The sequence below is a fragment of the Mytilus edulis genome, chromosome 2, assembly GCF_963676685.1.
Source record: "Mytilus edulis chromosome 2, xbMytEdul2.2, whole genome shotgun sequence".
Taxonomy (NCBI): domain Eukaryota; kingdom Metazoa; phylum Mollusca; class Bivalvia; order Mytilida; family Mytilidae; genus Mytilus; species Mytilus edulis.
Genome location: NC_092345.1, coordinates 28441714 through 28457587, shown reverse-complemented (window position 1 = coordinate 28457587; position 15874 = coordinate 28441714). Strand labels below are relative to the sequence as shown.

Genomic DNA, 15874 nt, shown 5'->3' with positions numbered 1-15874 from the left:
CCAGTAAATTACTGTGTTATAATATTTTCGCTGCACTAGCGAGAGCGCAATTTACTCAAGTGCAAAAGTCCTCAGCTTGGGAAGAAAGGATGCAGCGGCCATTCATTGCATTTAACTATTCTATAAACTAAATATCTCCAATACCGCACACAATACACCAACTTTAAATAAACGGGAACCTTTGTGAAATTATGTAATGTATAACTATATAGGGGGCTTTCTTTCGTTTACTTTCTCATTTACCTCCCCTTTTCATCAGATAAATGAGAAAATAAATGACCATTATTTACAATTTAAATTTGCAAATTGACTGTAATGGCATGTCTATAGCCCTTTTATGTGGCGCTTGAAATATTTCTTCAAAGAAAGTTTTGAATACTGATCAGTTTTAATATTTTCTAGTTGCACAAAACATTGTCAGGTAAATGTATTTTGCAGTATTTAGTGATCTTAAGGTTTGCCCGCCCATAAAGTATTATCGTTATTTTGTTTGACTAGCTATGCCCCCTGGATATTTTTTTGTGCCAGATAAAAGTAAAATAGGAAAAAATTATCAGAGAAAGAAAAATATAATTCGTTTAGCTACTTTTGGCACATTATGAAGACAGTGATATTCGAATAGAATTAGATGCAGGGAAAACCATCAGTAAAAAAAAACCCCAATCTGTGTTGTCCTACAAGACTCGATCCGGATCTAGGACGAATATTGAATCGACAATCGTTTAAAAAAACATTGTATCATATAACAATTATTACGAAATACATCACTAACAATAATTCCATTATGATGTCTAGCTAAAAAGAAGTAATTATTTCACTGTTGAATTTGATATTGCAAAGCAATAACTTTGCCAAGACGCATAAGAAACGTGAGCATTCGAGACAGATATATACATGAGATAGATTATGAATGGCAGGTTTGAATCTGACTGACGGGATTTATGGATCAACCACCAGGGATATAATTTCTGCACTGTCTATCTTTTGTACGCTTAACTTGCTAGAGAGGTTCCTAATGCGGACACATAAGAGATGTTACTAATGCAGACATATTTCACTCTCCAAAATGAAAACAATGTTTTCTATAATATACGAAAATTAACGCAGTTACCTCAATTCAAATGTATAATGTTGATGTTTTTTTTTTTATATTTGTTCGATGATACTTAAAGGAATAGAAAGGATTTTAAGAACATAATATACATTTTTGTAGTAACTTTTGAGGATCTGACTATAGAAGAAGTTCTCTCTTCAAGAGCCACTTGATGGTTATTTAAAAAAAAGTAGGTGCAATGTATACAACGAAGGTGTTTGAAGACAGTAAAAGTGATTTATCTTTTTGAATACTCTTTTAAATCAGTTTTAAACAGAAGAAAAACGGCTACAACAACATTGCAAAAAAATCATCCATTTATGCTTTGACTGCTCTCCGGTTCTTTGATTTTGATAAGATTGACTACTTCCGGTACTTACGTTACCGCGCATCATTTTAAAAACCTGCTAAAATTTACCCTGTATTTATTTTCTTACTTGCAGAAATATACGATATTTTTACCTCTTTTTAATGACCTTGTTATTACATATGCATGCTGCGATATATTTGTATCTTTTCGTTAATATTCAATAAAATCAAGTATTAGTGTCAATAAATTGTGCTTTCAAAAAAAGTAAGCCAGATGGCGTTTTATGTCATTTGAAACCATAATTTTGATTGGTTAAATGCGTGTTTCTTCTGCTTCTTGACCTGGATTGACCCACAACTCTTTAATGAAAAGGGTCAGTGTTTTTTGATAATTTGATCCTGCTTTTGAAATATTTCCTTTCCACTAAAATTTAAACAGTAAAGAAAAACGGATCTGACAGACTTTAGGTGAGTAAAGTTTACTTTTACACCGGTTTATGGCAATTTTACGACATCTTCTCTTTCCAAAATGATAGCGATAAGCGATTGTATATGAATTATTATTATTGCGTGTTAATGGTTATTACTGAAGAACTTCTTAATTTTATCTTAATTTTATGCTACAACTGTTAAAATTACGTCGACTGTGAAAAAAGTCATTAAACGTAGTTTTATTTTATTTTTATTGCAGCAGAAACATATAAATCCCTTGAAATGAGATTGAAGCAATTTCCCGCTTTTTTCACGCATCTAAAAAATATGCAATGCTCTTAGCAAACTGAAATAAAATCTATAAGCTTGTAATTTGTTTTGGATTGGATTGATACGAAATTATGGCACAAATAAAAGAAAATAAAATGATAGCTTTACTATATGAAATGGTTATATATTATTTATTATGCATAATAATTAATTTATAAATACATACCTATCTTAGTGCAAAAACGCACCTGTAAACAAAATTAAATGAGAAAATAAAAACAACATGAAATATGTTTATTATTCATAAAGGCTATCAAAATACGATATACCATAGATGAATATAATCTAGAGATAAACTAATAAATATAAAACAGTGTTTGGTTACTTTTGAGTCGAATGATATTCTTTAAACACGACCACATATACAAATATACAGGTTTGTGTAAGAATTTAGAAAAAAATGAACAAAATATGTAATGTAATTTTCAATATTAAAATAAGTGATAATAATAAATGGAAAAAAAAAAAATAATAACATTTTCATTGAAACAAATATGAAACAATTTAAAAGAACAAATAAATAACTTGAAGTTATTAGGATACCTTTATAAAAAAATGTTTGTATCAAGTCAGGAATATGACAGTTGTTATCCATTTGTTTGATGTGTTTGAGTTTTGATTTTGCCATTTGATTAGGGACTTTCCTTTTTTTCAATTTTCCTCGGAGTTAAGTATTTTTGCGATTTTACCTTCTGTTTAAAATATTATTCGACCACATTAATTCAAAACAGAAAATGATACCAAGAACATCAACGTGTCCGTGCGTGTCACTGGTCCTGCTTCTGCAACTCTAACCTCAGAAAAAAACAATTTAGAGTATCTCCCATATTAAACGTTTACACCAAAACATTTTTTTTCAGTCTTTAATCAGATATTGAATAAACACATTTTTGTGATGAATTATATTTGTTGAGACAAGTAATTGTTTTTAAGTTTGTATATGTAGAAGCCCCGATCAAATAATAAGGTTAATATAGACTATAATTTGTGTTAGAAACACTGCAAGTACATTTATTGTTGGACGAAAAAAGTAAAATATCACAAAAATACCGCCTGTTCCAAATAAGATATATGACAGTTGTTTTCCATTCGTTCTGCGTGTTTGAGCTTTTGATATGGGACTTTCCAATTTGAATTTTCCTCGGAGTTTGGTATTGTTGTCATATTTTTTTTCAATACGTCAGTATTTGAATGTTAGTTTACGAATCGGAGAACGTAATAGTTTATTTTGACTCATGACATAGTAAAGAATAAGTAAAAAGTTTAAAAACAAACAGCTGTATAATAAAAACTTAAATCAATAATCTTTCGCTTGATATGTGCTATCTACTTCAAAATGCTCTTTGGATTATAACGGCAAGTGTTTACTATCGAAGGAACTCTGAAATCAAAGATGCGATACTTTAATTAAAACATTTTTAAACATAAGTATATGATACATCAAAAAGATAACAGGAATAACCAAATGTTTGGTCATTCAAACAGACCACATCGACCACCAACACTCGGCCTAGAATGTATTTTAAGTGTATAATCATAATCGCTATCAGAATTTTTCAGTATTTTAACTGTAAATAACTGTAAATTACTGCAAGTGACTGTTTAGATATTTTTGTAACATCAACAGTAAATGCTGAGTTAAAACAGTAGTCAAATTTAGCACGAAGGAGGATCACGTGGAGAAGACGCTGCTTTACATTCCGGGGTACCCGAGTTAACCACAGGTCAATGGCTCATGCTTTCGTACAGCATCTCATTTTTCATATCAATTAAAGACTCAGCTACTTTTACATACATTGAAGATGTCACATAAAAGCCCACATTTCAACCAGAGCTTACATTTAATATGTCCCAGTTAACTTGAAACTATGGATACTACCAAATGTAGAAGGTCTGCTTAATACAACTCGTGATTTTATTTTTGATAATGACACATACGAATTCAAAATTAAAAGTATGACATGTGATGATTTCAACTTTCCAATTGTTATCTGCCCATTTGTCAGCATTAAAATAAATTTATCTCTGCTCCATCGTCTGGCGTTTACATATCTCAGTTATTACAGGTTGTGTGTAAGTCATTAATAGGGATATGCTACTTACACACAATCTAAACCAACAGAGTTATGAGGAAGATATACTGAAATTGACACTTCACAAGTTTTACAGTTAACCATAAATTGACTGACAAATACGATTTGTCGGTGTTGCAACTCAGTAGAGGCATGTTTTCGCGGTCTTAGATCTTTAGATACCAGTAGAGTCGTCTGATCTGGAATTTTTCGGATTTTGTCCTCTTTCCGACATTGACATTTTGACTTATAAATAGGAGACGCTGACCAAGTCGATGCACCCGTATTTACAATATTTGAACGTCGATAAACTTTAAACCTAAATTGATTATATTCCATGTGGCAAGATTTCCATCAAATGCTTTCAGCAGCATACATGAATACGTCTAGAAAACCGTTCGTAAAATTTGATGTATGATTTAAACTTTGAATATTTATTCAATAAAACATTAATTTATGTGTATTTTGCGATACTAAATTTATCATTTTCTGCCTTTTTGAATTAACAAGGATATTCTTTTGTTGTTTTATGCTAGAATTTGATATGCAATCAGATAAAAAAAACTTGACAATAATATATATATATTGTGTACCGTTTGTTTGTCCATTGCTCATCATAAAAAAGGTCGAGGGTTTGCCCTGAAAAAGCGTTTTGTTTATTTTGTGTTAAAGAGGATTCTTTGCTGATCTCTTTTTCTCTATATCTCGATTGTTGGTGTCGTTGGGTAGCTGCCGAATATGTCAAAATTAAAATAAAACACTATAAAAAAAAATCGATAAATATCGTGGATTTAGCTGTTAAACTAATATTTTATCTTTTCGCGATTCATCACAAATTTTGTCAACACTGGTTGTTCTTAATTGACTGGATGTAAGCAATCTCATAAAGTGATATATTATATATGTTAACAGAACCAATTGGAAATGTTCACCGTTTTGGTTTATGATCATTGTCTTGTCACGAGATGCATATACAACAAGCGTAGTTTACCCTGTCGCAGTATTAAGTTTACCGGTATCTCTAAAGTCTTATGTTATATGATTTGTTGTTGTTCAAGACTGTGTCACAATTCATGAGAGAAATATTTCGTGGCTGTTGAATTTTTCATACCAGACAATTCGCTTAATCTGTAAATGTTCCTATTGGATCGGCGGAAGATATTGCAAAATATTTATTCTGTTGATTCACTCGATGTCAGTCTGCTTTGAGTTTATACAATTTCCTAACATGTTTGTTCTTCTTGTTTGTATCTTTACAATGAAATACAATGTAACAAAAGTTGGGATAAAAAAATACCGAACCTCAAGGATAAACGGCCATCGGTAAACTATTCTTGCTGCTTATTTCTTTCTTATCCTTGCCTGTGTATTTATCTGGAATAGTGATATTTAAACCATCGTTTGTTTTCTTCCTTTTTATCGAAATAGAAGCAAGTTGGCATATTGATATAACGAATCAGGAAACAACCATACATTAGAGTGTTTAATAGCTCATTTTAATGTCTGAAAGAAAGTCTAAGTCTTACTTCTTATATCTATAGTTTGTCCTCTTTTAATTGTTTACGTTTATTTTTTCCACTTAAGGAAGGTCTTTAAAGAACTATCAAAACAACTCACAAACATGCGTTTGTTAAATCACACACTTCCTGTGTACTTTCAGTTTTATCCTTGTTTGTTTTTCTAACAAAAGAACTACTTCAAAGATACTGTTGCAATATTTCTTATTTACAAGTCACTATCAACAGTTTGTTAACTAGAAAAAGCAATCAAAACAGAGACTTAATTTATATATGGCATGTTTAATTTGATGAAATGTAAGTAATTGTATGTAAACGTACTGATACTGAAGTGCTATTCACTTGTAATTACTTAAAACTATGGTTAAGACTAGTCGTTCTAAGCTCCCGATATCTTGTTCTTCCTTAAAGATGATTATTGTTGCAGTTTTCATATTTTTGTAGGGTTACTTATTATTATATTTTCCTGTATGGTACGGCTGGCTTCCGATAATTATGTTAGGCATCAAAATACAGGTCTTCAAATTATAGGACACTTAATAATTAAAAATATCAAATATATTCACTGAGACATATCATTCATCTTTGTCAATAAAAAAGTGAATTAACTATTGATTCTTAATTGAATATGAACATAAACTACACATGGCATGTACTCCCCTCTGCTTCTAGTATGATTAATAGTTTACAGATTTTGTCAGATATTTTGACAGATTCAAACTTAAAAGAAAAAAAGAGACTAACAGAATACCTTTTAAAAAAGATTCAAATAATAACTAGTCATGGCATTGCACTTTGCATATGCAACTCAATAAATAAATAAAAATATATATTAAGTGTACTTAAAAAACGACTTTACACCAAATACAAATCTTTGACTATTCCCACTAATTTTGTCTACCAATGTGATTCAATTTATTAATGAAATTATTTGAAATTCACGTAAAGAATTTCCTTGGCATCTTCCAATAGACAAAACCTATTTGGGGATGTTTATTTAAAATTCGATTAACATCTTAAGATGACCATTTTGACTATCTTACAGGATCTTATATGTCCTTCCATATAGATATACAAATGTTCCTGTACTTATAAATCATAATCATTTGCTTTTAAATATTCGACTTTGAATGTTTCTGATGACGATCAATTCCACAAAACTCGGACACATGCATAAGATTTCGATTGGTTGATCAGGGCAATGTAACTACGATTCAACTTTCTCAACTAACGACATATATGTTTTTGTATGTTTTTGGTCTTTTAAAGGCAAACGAAACAGAATTTGTTTTCTATGACATTTTTATCCATTTTTTTGTAAATATTAATATGCAAACTCGAAATGTACAAATAGTTATCAAAGGTACCAGGATCATAATTTAGTACGCCAGACGCGCGTTTCGTCTACATAAGACTCATCAGTGACGCTCATATCAAAATATTTATAAAGCCAAAAAGATACATACTTATTAATTCGATTTGGATTTTCAATGTCACATGTGTTACTAAATATTTATCATAATATGATATCATATTAATAGTTTTCCGGAAAAAATATCTTATATTTGACGCAAAATTACGTGCTGAAGCTATTCCCGCCATATTTTAAAACGTTACACGAATTTGTCGTAAATTGATACTTTTTGTCAAACAAATTGATACTTTTTATCAAAAAAATATATGATGTCTCAATGTTATGTCGTAATCAGTGGGATTGGTGTGTTTTAATAAACAGCATACTCTATTTTAGTTGCAAAATCTTTTAAATTCATGGAGCTGATTTGATTAAGTTTGTGACTTCCCCTAGTGATTTGGGTGCTTATCATTATCATTGTCCGTATTTCGCTATACTGTAGGGCCTTTTTAGGTTAGAACCACTCTTTTACATTTGTAATTGTTGTTGAATATTAAAAAAAAATGTGGCCTCGGGCATCACTGAAGATACATAAATTGTCAATATGCGCATTTGGTGTATTAACATTTGTACCGTTTATGGTATTGTTAAAGTTCCAAGTTTGGACAGTGTATTTATGCATTAAAAAGGAGCGAATTTGCGCGACACTGTCACAAAAATTGCTTACCATTCATTCACCGATGAATTATTCACAGAATCAAGAAATACAAATTAAAAGACTCGATTTATCTTCAACCAAAAATTATCAACTTAATTTTGAAGAAACAGTTGTAATTGCTAGTGGACAGACTGGTGATAGTCATTCATAATTATTGTGATGACAAGGTTCAAATTAATCTATCAAAGTTTCCCCTTCTTTTGTCCTCTTTTGACAAATTATGATCTTATTTTTATTGTACTTATTTAACTTAAGGTGACTTCACAAGATACTGAACTACGTTTGCACACAGAAGCATAAGTTTTCTCTTGTTTGTCTTTTCGTCGTCTTTGGTTTTTGCCAAGACGTTCTCGTTTCCGTCTTGTGAGTTTGAAACTCTTTTGGTATCTTTCGTCCTTATTTTTCGAATAAAAGGACACGTCGCTTTCTCAAAATCTGATACATCCCTATGAATATTTTCAAATGCGTTCAGAAAATCGCGTCCATTGGTTTATAACGTCATAAACAATGAACATTTATTCAATGATATGATATTTTCATACTTTGGTCAGAATATTTAAATTACCACCTTTAGATTCTGAAACGACGATTCCTGAATATCAAATATCTTCACAGAACATCATTTATCTCTGTCAATAACAAAAAAATGATAAAACATTCGGTGCTTAATTGAATATGAACATAAAATATATATGTCATGTTTTTTTCCACTCTAATTTAAAAGCATTTTCTTTATCAATAATGCAAATATTTAAGCAGATTGTATTTTTTTATAACATTTTTATAAGACATTTTGAAGTTGTTTAAATCATGTGGTGTCTATGAAACGTAATTTAGAAAGTAGTAATCAAAGGTACCAGGATTATAATTTAGTACGCCAGACGCGAGTTCCGTCTACATAAGACTCATCAGTGACGCTCATATCAAAATATTCATAAAGCCAAACAAGTACAAAGTTGAAGAGCATCAGGATCCAAAATTCCAAAAAGTTGTGACAAATAATGCTAAGGTAATCTATGCCTGGGATAAGAAAATCCTAAGTTTTACCAAAAATTCAAAGTTTTGTAAACAGGAAATTTATAAAAATGACCACAGTTTTGAAATTCATGTCAACACCGAAGTGTTGACTACTGGACTGGTGATACCCTCGGGGACGAAACGTCCACCAGCAGAGGCATCGACCCCGTGGTGTAAATAGTTATCAAAGGTACCAGGATTATAATTAAGTACGCCAGACGCGCGTTTCGTCTACATTAGACTCATCAGTGACGCTCATATCAAAATATTTATAAAGCCAAACAAGTACAAAGTTGAAGAGCATTAGGATCCAAAATTCCAAAAAGTTGTGCCAAATAATGCTAAGGTAATCTATGCCTGGGATAAGAAAATCCTTAGTTTTCCAAAAATTCAAAGTTTTGTAAACAGGAAATTTATAAAAATGACATTTTCGATATTCATGTCAACACCGAAGTGTTGACTACTGGGCTGGTGATACCCTCGGGAACGAAACGAAATCATGTAAATAGTTTCCTTGAATTATTCTTTTTAATACAAAGGCAATCTAAAATAAAAGTAGAATTCTTTATTTTGTGTGCATCACATATTTAAAACCAGGTTCAATTCTCCATTTTTTTCTGAAAATGTCAGGAAAATAGCAGATGTTATCTACATTCCGTTTCTATGTATGTTGGTGATTGCTTTTGTTGTAGTTTATTGTTTCTGATGGTCTGTTGTTTTACTCGTATAGTTGATGTGATTCCCTCGGTTTAAGTTTGTTATCAGGATTTGTTTTTGTTTAATCGAATGATGACTATTGAGAAGCGGAATACTACTACTGCCTTTATAAAAAGGTTATACTGATGGGGATCAATTTACACATGACATGATATCATATGAAGTTCAGCCAAAGCAATCATATCACTTTCCTATTGACAAACATTGTCACATGTTTGAGCAAACCTATGTAAATGACGACCATTTTGTTCGAAATACTGCAGTTTTTCTACCCTCAGACATACAATGTCTTTAGGTTTTGTGGTCATTATCTAATAAAATTGATAAAGGAAATGGGGAATGTGTCAAAGCGACAACAACCCGAACATAGAGCAGACAGCAGCCGAAGGCCACCAATGGGTTTTCAATGTAGCGAGAAACTCCCGCACCCGGAGGCGTTCTTCAGTTGGCCCCTTAAAAAAAATGTATACTAGTACAGTGATAATGGACGTCATACTAAACTCCGAATTATACACAAGAAACTAAAATTAAAAATCATACAAGACTTACAAGGGCCAGAGGCTCCTGACTTGGGACAGGCGCAAAATTGCGGCGGGGATAAACATGTTTATGAGATCTCAACCCTCCCCCTATACCTCTAGCCAATGTATTTTCGGGGCTTAGTGGTTGAGTGGGGTGGGTATTTACTACTGTAACCACTAGCGAGTCAACAATGAGGTTGTGAGTTCAAAACCCGCTCGTGCGGATGCACTCGACTCCAATCTTAATTAGATGCACTCGACTCTAATCTTAATTGACTAGGATTGTCAGTTTTTCTATCGAAGGTCTATGGGTTTTCCCGGATTCCACCACCTATCCAATAGATACCTACCGATGTAGATACCAGCAGAAAACTGTAAAGCCTAAAAAATAAGACAACATCAACACCACATAGCAATCTATAGGTCATAACATTGAAAACAATTCAAACCGAACACACAGTGATCTGATGTATGAACAAAACAACAAACCAGGAACAAATATGATAGTCATTTTATATTTATAGTTCAATTTACCTCGATTGTTTGGAAAACCTTCATCAGTAATGTTCGAGACCAAACGTTTTGTACGACTTAATATAGAGTCTTTTCTTTATATACAAAGCAACAAAGACAGATCACAACAACTGAAGCCTGTTTTGCATAAGAGTTCCAATATTATTTTACGTATAACTACTGTAGATTAATTTTGATTCGTGGTGCCCATTTTCGGGGTTTAGTGGAATTATTATATTTCGTGGTTTTGCATTATCTGCATATAAACCTATAAAAGAATGTTTACTTCGTTGATTACTTTAGCATCGTGGTTCACCTATAACTACGAAATTATACAAATTATGATCCCAAGAGCAATAATGAATTCCCAGTACATTATTTACGAATTATAAATTAAAAAGAAACAAAGTGCATCGTATGAATTATGCTAGCACGACAGCACTAGTTTTCAATAAGATATATTTTTGACACAATAAAGTCATTTTTTTTCTTCAATAAATGACAGTTGATAAATAATCTTAATCTGTGACGTAAAATATTTGTTTTATGAATGAGAACATTTCGGGGTTGCCTTTTATTTTTAGAAATTGTATACGAATAGAAAACTAAACTTCAAAGAAAAGTAAGGCAAGAAATAACAGAAAAAATATCATGAATATCGGAACAACAATCTAAAACAACAACACATCACTTAGGAACAAAAAACAAAACATGGCACCCTGACTTAGAACAGGCACAAAATATCGAGGAGTTTATCTAATTTTCTGATCCTATAGTTTAATACACATATATAATGCCTAGTACATGTTTACTTAGTTAATAGTTAAGTATTTTAAAATATATGTGGTAAGAACAAGATTCTCAGAGATATGTGTGTACTCATTGACTTTTACCTATTGCTTATCACATTCTCAGATCATAATGTCCAATATTGTGCTGAATCACAAAGCGATACGGGGATCACGAGGCAGATCAAAGTGACCGCCATTTAAACCTGTCAACCTTTTGACATATTTACAAATTGCTTTTATATATTACAAATGCACGAATTTACAAATATTACTTGTCATATCATATCATAACATAAATTAAAGAAAAATGATTTATTTTATATTTTTATCATTATAAAAACGTGTTATATTGATGTTGTTATTGTATTGTGGACGTGTTTATAGGTAGTAAGCCATATTTTTTAAACGCATCAGGAAAAATGAAAAATGGGAAATGTTTGTCTTAACACATAATAGTAACGTAAAACGGAATCTTACGTTTGATCTTAACGTTGTAAAAGCTTTTTTGTCCAATTACAAAAATGAGTGATCGATTTTTGCGTCCAATGAAAAACAAAATATATATTAACCTTTATCTAAGTGCACATTTAAAATCAATGTTACTCCAATTAAAGAGATGATAAACAAATAAAACAAGAATGAGAACCAATTAAATTGTATTTAAAAATTTACATAAAATGAAATAATAAACATGTTTAACCAATCACACTTTTTTAAAACAAATTGAGCTTATGGCGAGGCCTATATACGAATAGGAATTATTTACGCTGTTGACAATATACAATAGACAATGCCCCTAATAAAATGGAGTGGACAAAATAGTTGAATAAACCACGAAATTCACTTATTTGGTAAACTTCAGTCAAGTTTCTGTCAAATCAAATCAATTTATTGGTGTAAAATTCAAATACTGAATTGTTACCCAGACAAACATAACAATATTTACAAACAAACAAGTATTAAATTTAAACAACATTCATTTTCTATAAGGCTGTATGTTTTGAAGGAGGTGATACGTTTGCAAATTTGAAAGTAGAAGTACAACATTGGTAACGCAATTGTTATAAAATATAACACAACCATGTATCTGTTTCCATGCTAAATTTTGAGACATGCGTTTAAAGTATAAGTAGCCTCATCATAGATACAAGGATTGAAATCTTGTATTTGCGCTAGACGCTTGTTTCTTCTACAAAAAACTCACCAGTGACACTCGAATAAAAAAGTCAAAATGGCAAATAAAGTACTGAGTAAAAGAGCATTGGACCAAAATGTCTTGACAATTTTGCCTAAAACTTTCTAAGGTAATCTGTTCCTGAGGAAGACAAACCGTAGTATTTAAAAAAAACAAAGTTTGTAAAACAGTTAATTTATAGTTATGAACATATGAATGACAATTCATGTCAACACAGAAGTGCTGCCTACTGGGCTGGTGGTACCCTCGGGGAATAAACACTCAATCAGCATTGGCATCCACCCAGTGGTTGTAAATAAACTCATCATATATATTAAGTATATCCGAGAAAGTCCCAAAGTGTCATATTTTCAATGAAGATATTGACATTTTTACATTGATTAATTTCCTTTCATTTATTCATTAATCTTAATCTCTAATATCAGATCAAACAGAGGCACCACATGGGCTCAGTGCAGTTTTTAGTAGTTATCTTTCATCATAATGGAGCGAGTAGACATATAAAAAGCTTTTGCATGTATGTTTATCCATGTTTCTTGAGACAAGTCAATCACACTCCTTTTCGTCTTATACTTTAAGTAAACAATGATCGAATGTATTGAAAACGAAATTTGGGTAACTTATATAAAGCAATTCGTCTCATGTATGAATGGAAAAGATCATTTGTTGTTAATTAAGATTTAAAAAAAAATCTGAGAATGGAAAAATATTGGATGTGTTAAAGTGAAAGGTTACGCTAGCTATAAAACCAGGTTTATCACAGTAATTAATAGCAATACAAAAAAACGTGTCCTGCGTTCTGCAAACGGTATCAAATGTTTTGTAAAAATAAGAGAGCGACTAGTACTTGTACTTATAGTTGGGTGTCAAATGGTCAGTTATGTTCACCTGTTGACCAGAAATGTCAAATGGTCAGCACTGTGCACCTGTTGACCAGGAAGGCAGTACAGACCAAATGTTTACATTAACGTTTTTATGATTTTGTAGTGTCTACATGAACACATGGCTGACAAGTCAGTTTTATAAATGTATTTTTTTTGCTTTATAAGTAACGTTAGTACAGTTTCAAATAAACCAACATAATATATTGCAGTCATTGCAAAGACTAAAGTTAACCTTCTATTTTTTTTTCTTTCAAGTTATTGTTTCAATACATGTACTCAAATGGCTCAAACATCATGTGGTATAATTAAAATGTGTATTATCTATTTTAGCTACCACTGTCGTGCAATCATATTCCGCTATATAAAACTATTCTGGCTGTGTTTATTATTGTTCTCTTAAATCAATTAATTGATGGTTGCCTGTTCAACCGTTGAATACATTTTGACTTGTATTATATTATTCTTTATGAAAAATGTAATTTTATGCACATGATGCGTATAACTGTTATGACCATGTGAAAATTAAAGAAATGCGTTATAAAAAAGGGAAAACATGGGGAAAGAGTGTCCGCTAAAAGACCAAACAGCAAGGTTGATTTAAAAAAGGGAACTCCATTAAAACTGACAAAATCAAATCCTAGGCTATACCAACTAACGGAACGGAAGGAAAACGAATGTCAGATTCCTGACATAGTACATATTATTAGGTTTTTTTAACTAACTAAGTGCATTATTGCCAAAAGTGACTGGTTATTGAAAATTACATATTTTCTGTAATGGCCCTGTTTTTCTGTAATGGCCTTGTTTTTTTTCTGTAATGGCCCTGTTTTTTTCTGTAATGGCCCTGTTTTTTCTGTAATGGCCCTGTTTTTCTGAAATGGCCTGTTTTTTTCTGTAATGGCCCTGTTTTTCTGTAATGGCCCTGTATTAATGCCCAGTTTGTCTGTATTAAGCCCTGTTAGGGTTTTTAATAAAGTTAATAAAACTAAGTTGTAAAGAGTATAATACCTTTTTGTAGCAGCACATACACTTTTGATCAGTTGGTTAATAAATGTATTAAGAAATGGGTGTTTTTATAATGGCCCTGTTGCCTCGGGCCATTACAGACTTCCTCGACCATTATTACAGACCGTGGACATATAACAGGGCCATTATAAAAACACCCATTCATAAAACTATAGTTATACATGATGGCTATTTTTGTTGAATTTAATAAAATTAGTTTTTCTGTCTTAAGTAATATGCATATGAGAAATAGTTTTTGTGTAAAAAGTATAATAACAAGAATACCGAACTCCGAGGAACTTCTAAACGGAAAGTCCCTAAGCATATGGCAAAATGAAAAGCTTAAACACATTCTGATATGTTTCTGCATACGTAAAATATCGTTAGATGCAGTGAAAATGGTTTACTCGTGTATGCATCTATAATACTTTAAGCCATTAATTTATAATCAATCTGGTGTGATACTATTATACCATTTAGGTTCATAAAACATGTATATTGGTTTTTTTTTAGAAAAGTTTCGAGAACGCGAAATACCCAAAGTTAACATTCTTGATTTTAGCCCTTCCTATTATTTCACATTATGAGTTGTCATGTGCCTCTTCGTTTTTTTGTTTAAATATAATGGAAATGCTTCCTTCGGCATAACTTTGACCCGCTTTATTCTACAGTCAGTGAAATCTGCGATGCAAAATTTCGGAAAGCATTGATTGAAACGATACTGAGCAGGACCAAATTTGCTTTAATTATTATTTTTTTTTTCGTCAGATATATTTCTAGAATATCAATATTAAAACAATAATTCGTAATTTATATTTGAGGGAATTTTGGAGAGGAAAATGATTCCTTAAATTACTTAGGTACCAGACAGAATTTATTCATATCACGTTTACAATTTCACGTATAAAGTAAAATTTTAAAAATACTGATTTCCGAGGAAAATTCAGAACGGAAAGTCCCTAATCAAATGGCAAAACCAAAAGCTTAAACACATGGCTTACAACTGTCATATTCCTTACTTGGTATATGCATTTTCTCATGTAGAAAATGGTGAATTTAACCTGGTTTTATATTTAGATAAATCTCTCACTTGTATGACAGTCGCATCAAATAGATATTATTCTATTCATGTTTAATTTTGTTTATGTTGTATATATTTTATTATTTCTTTTAGATAATATGCATTTTGAAATTAATACTGCAATCGTCGTTGCAATGATGTATATATAGTATAAATACACATTTTTTTGACTACAAACGAAAATATCACCTAATTTTTTGGGCTTTAGTTGCGCTTTTCAGAATCTACCTTCAGCACGCCAATTACAAAACTTGTGAAAGACAAAAATGCATGCATATCTTTAAATGTGAGCAGCTATACGACCAAAAGGTCTTTACTGTATGAC

The 15874-nt window shown here is 31.4% G+C and overlaps 1 protein-coding gene across 1 annotated transcript in view; it reads left to right on the top strand.

Moving 5' to 3' along the window:
* Positions 1–514: 514 nt before the first annotated feature.
* The window catches only part of LOC139511885 (homeobox protein Hox-B6b-like), a 39484-nt gene continuing 24124 nt past the window's right edge, over positions 515–15874 (top strand). The window contains exon 1 of the mRNA XM_071299029.1: positions 515–1870. The gene's annotated coding sequence lies outside the window, so the exon portion shown is untranslated. The remainder of the gene's footprint in view (positions 1871–15874) is intronic.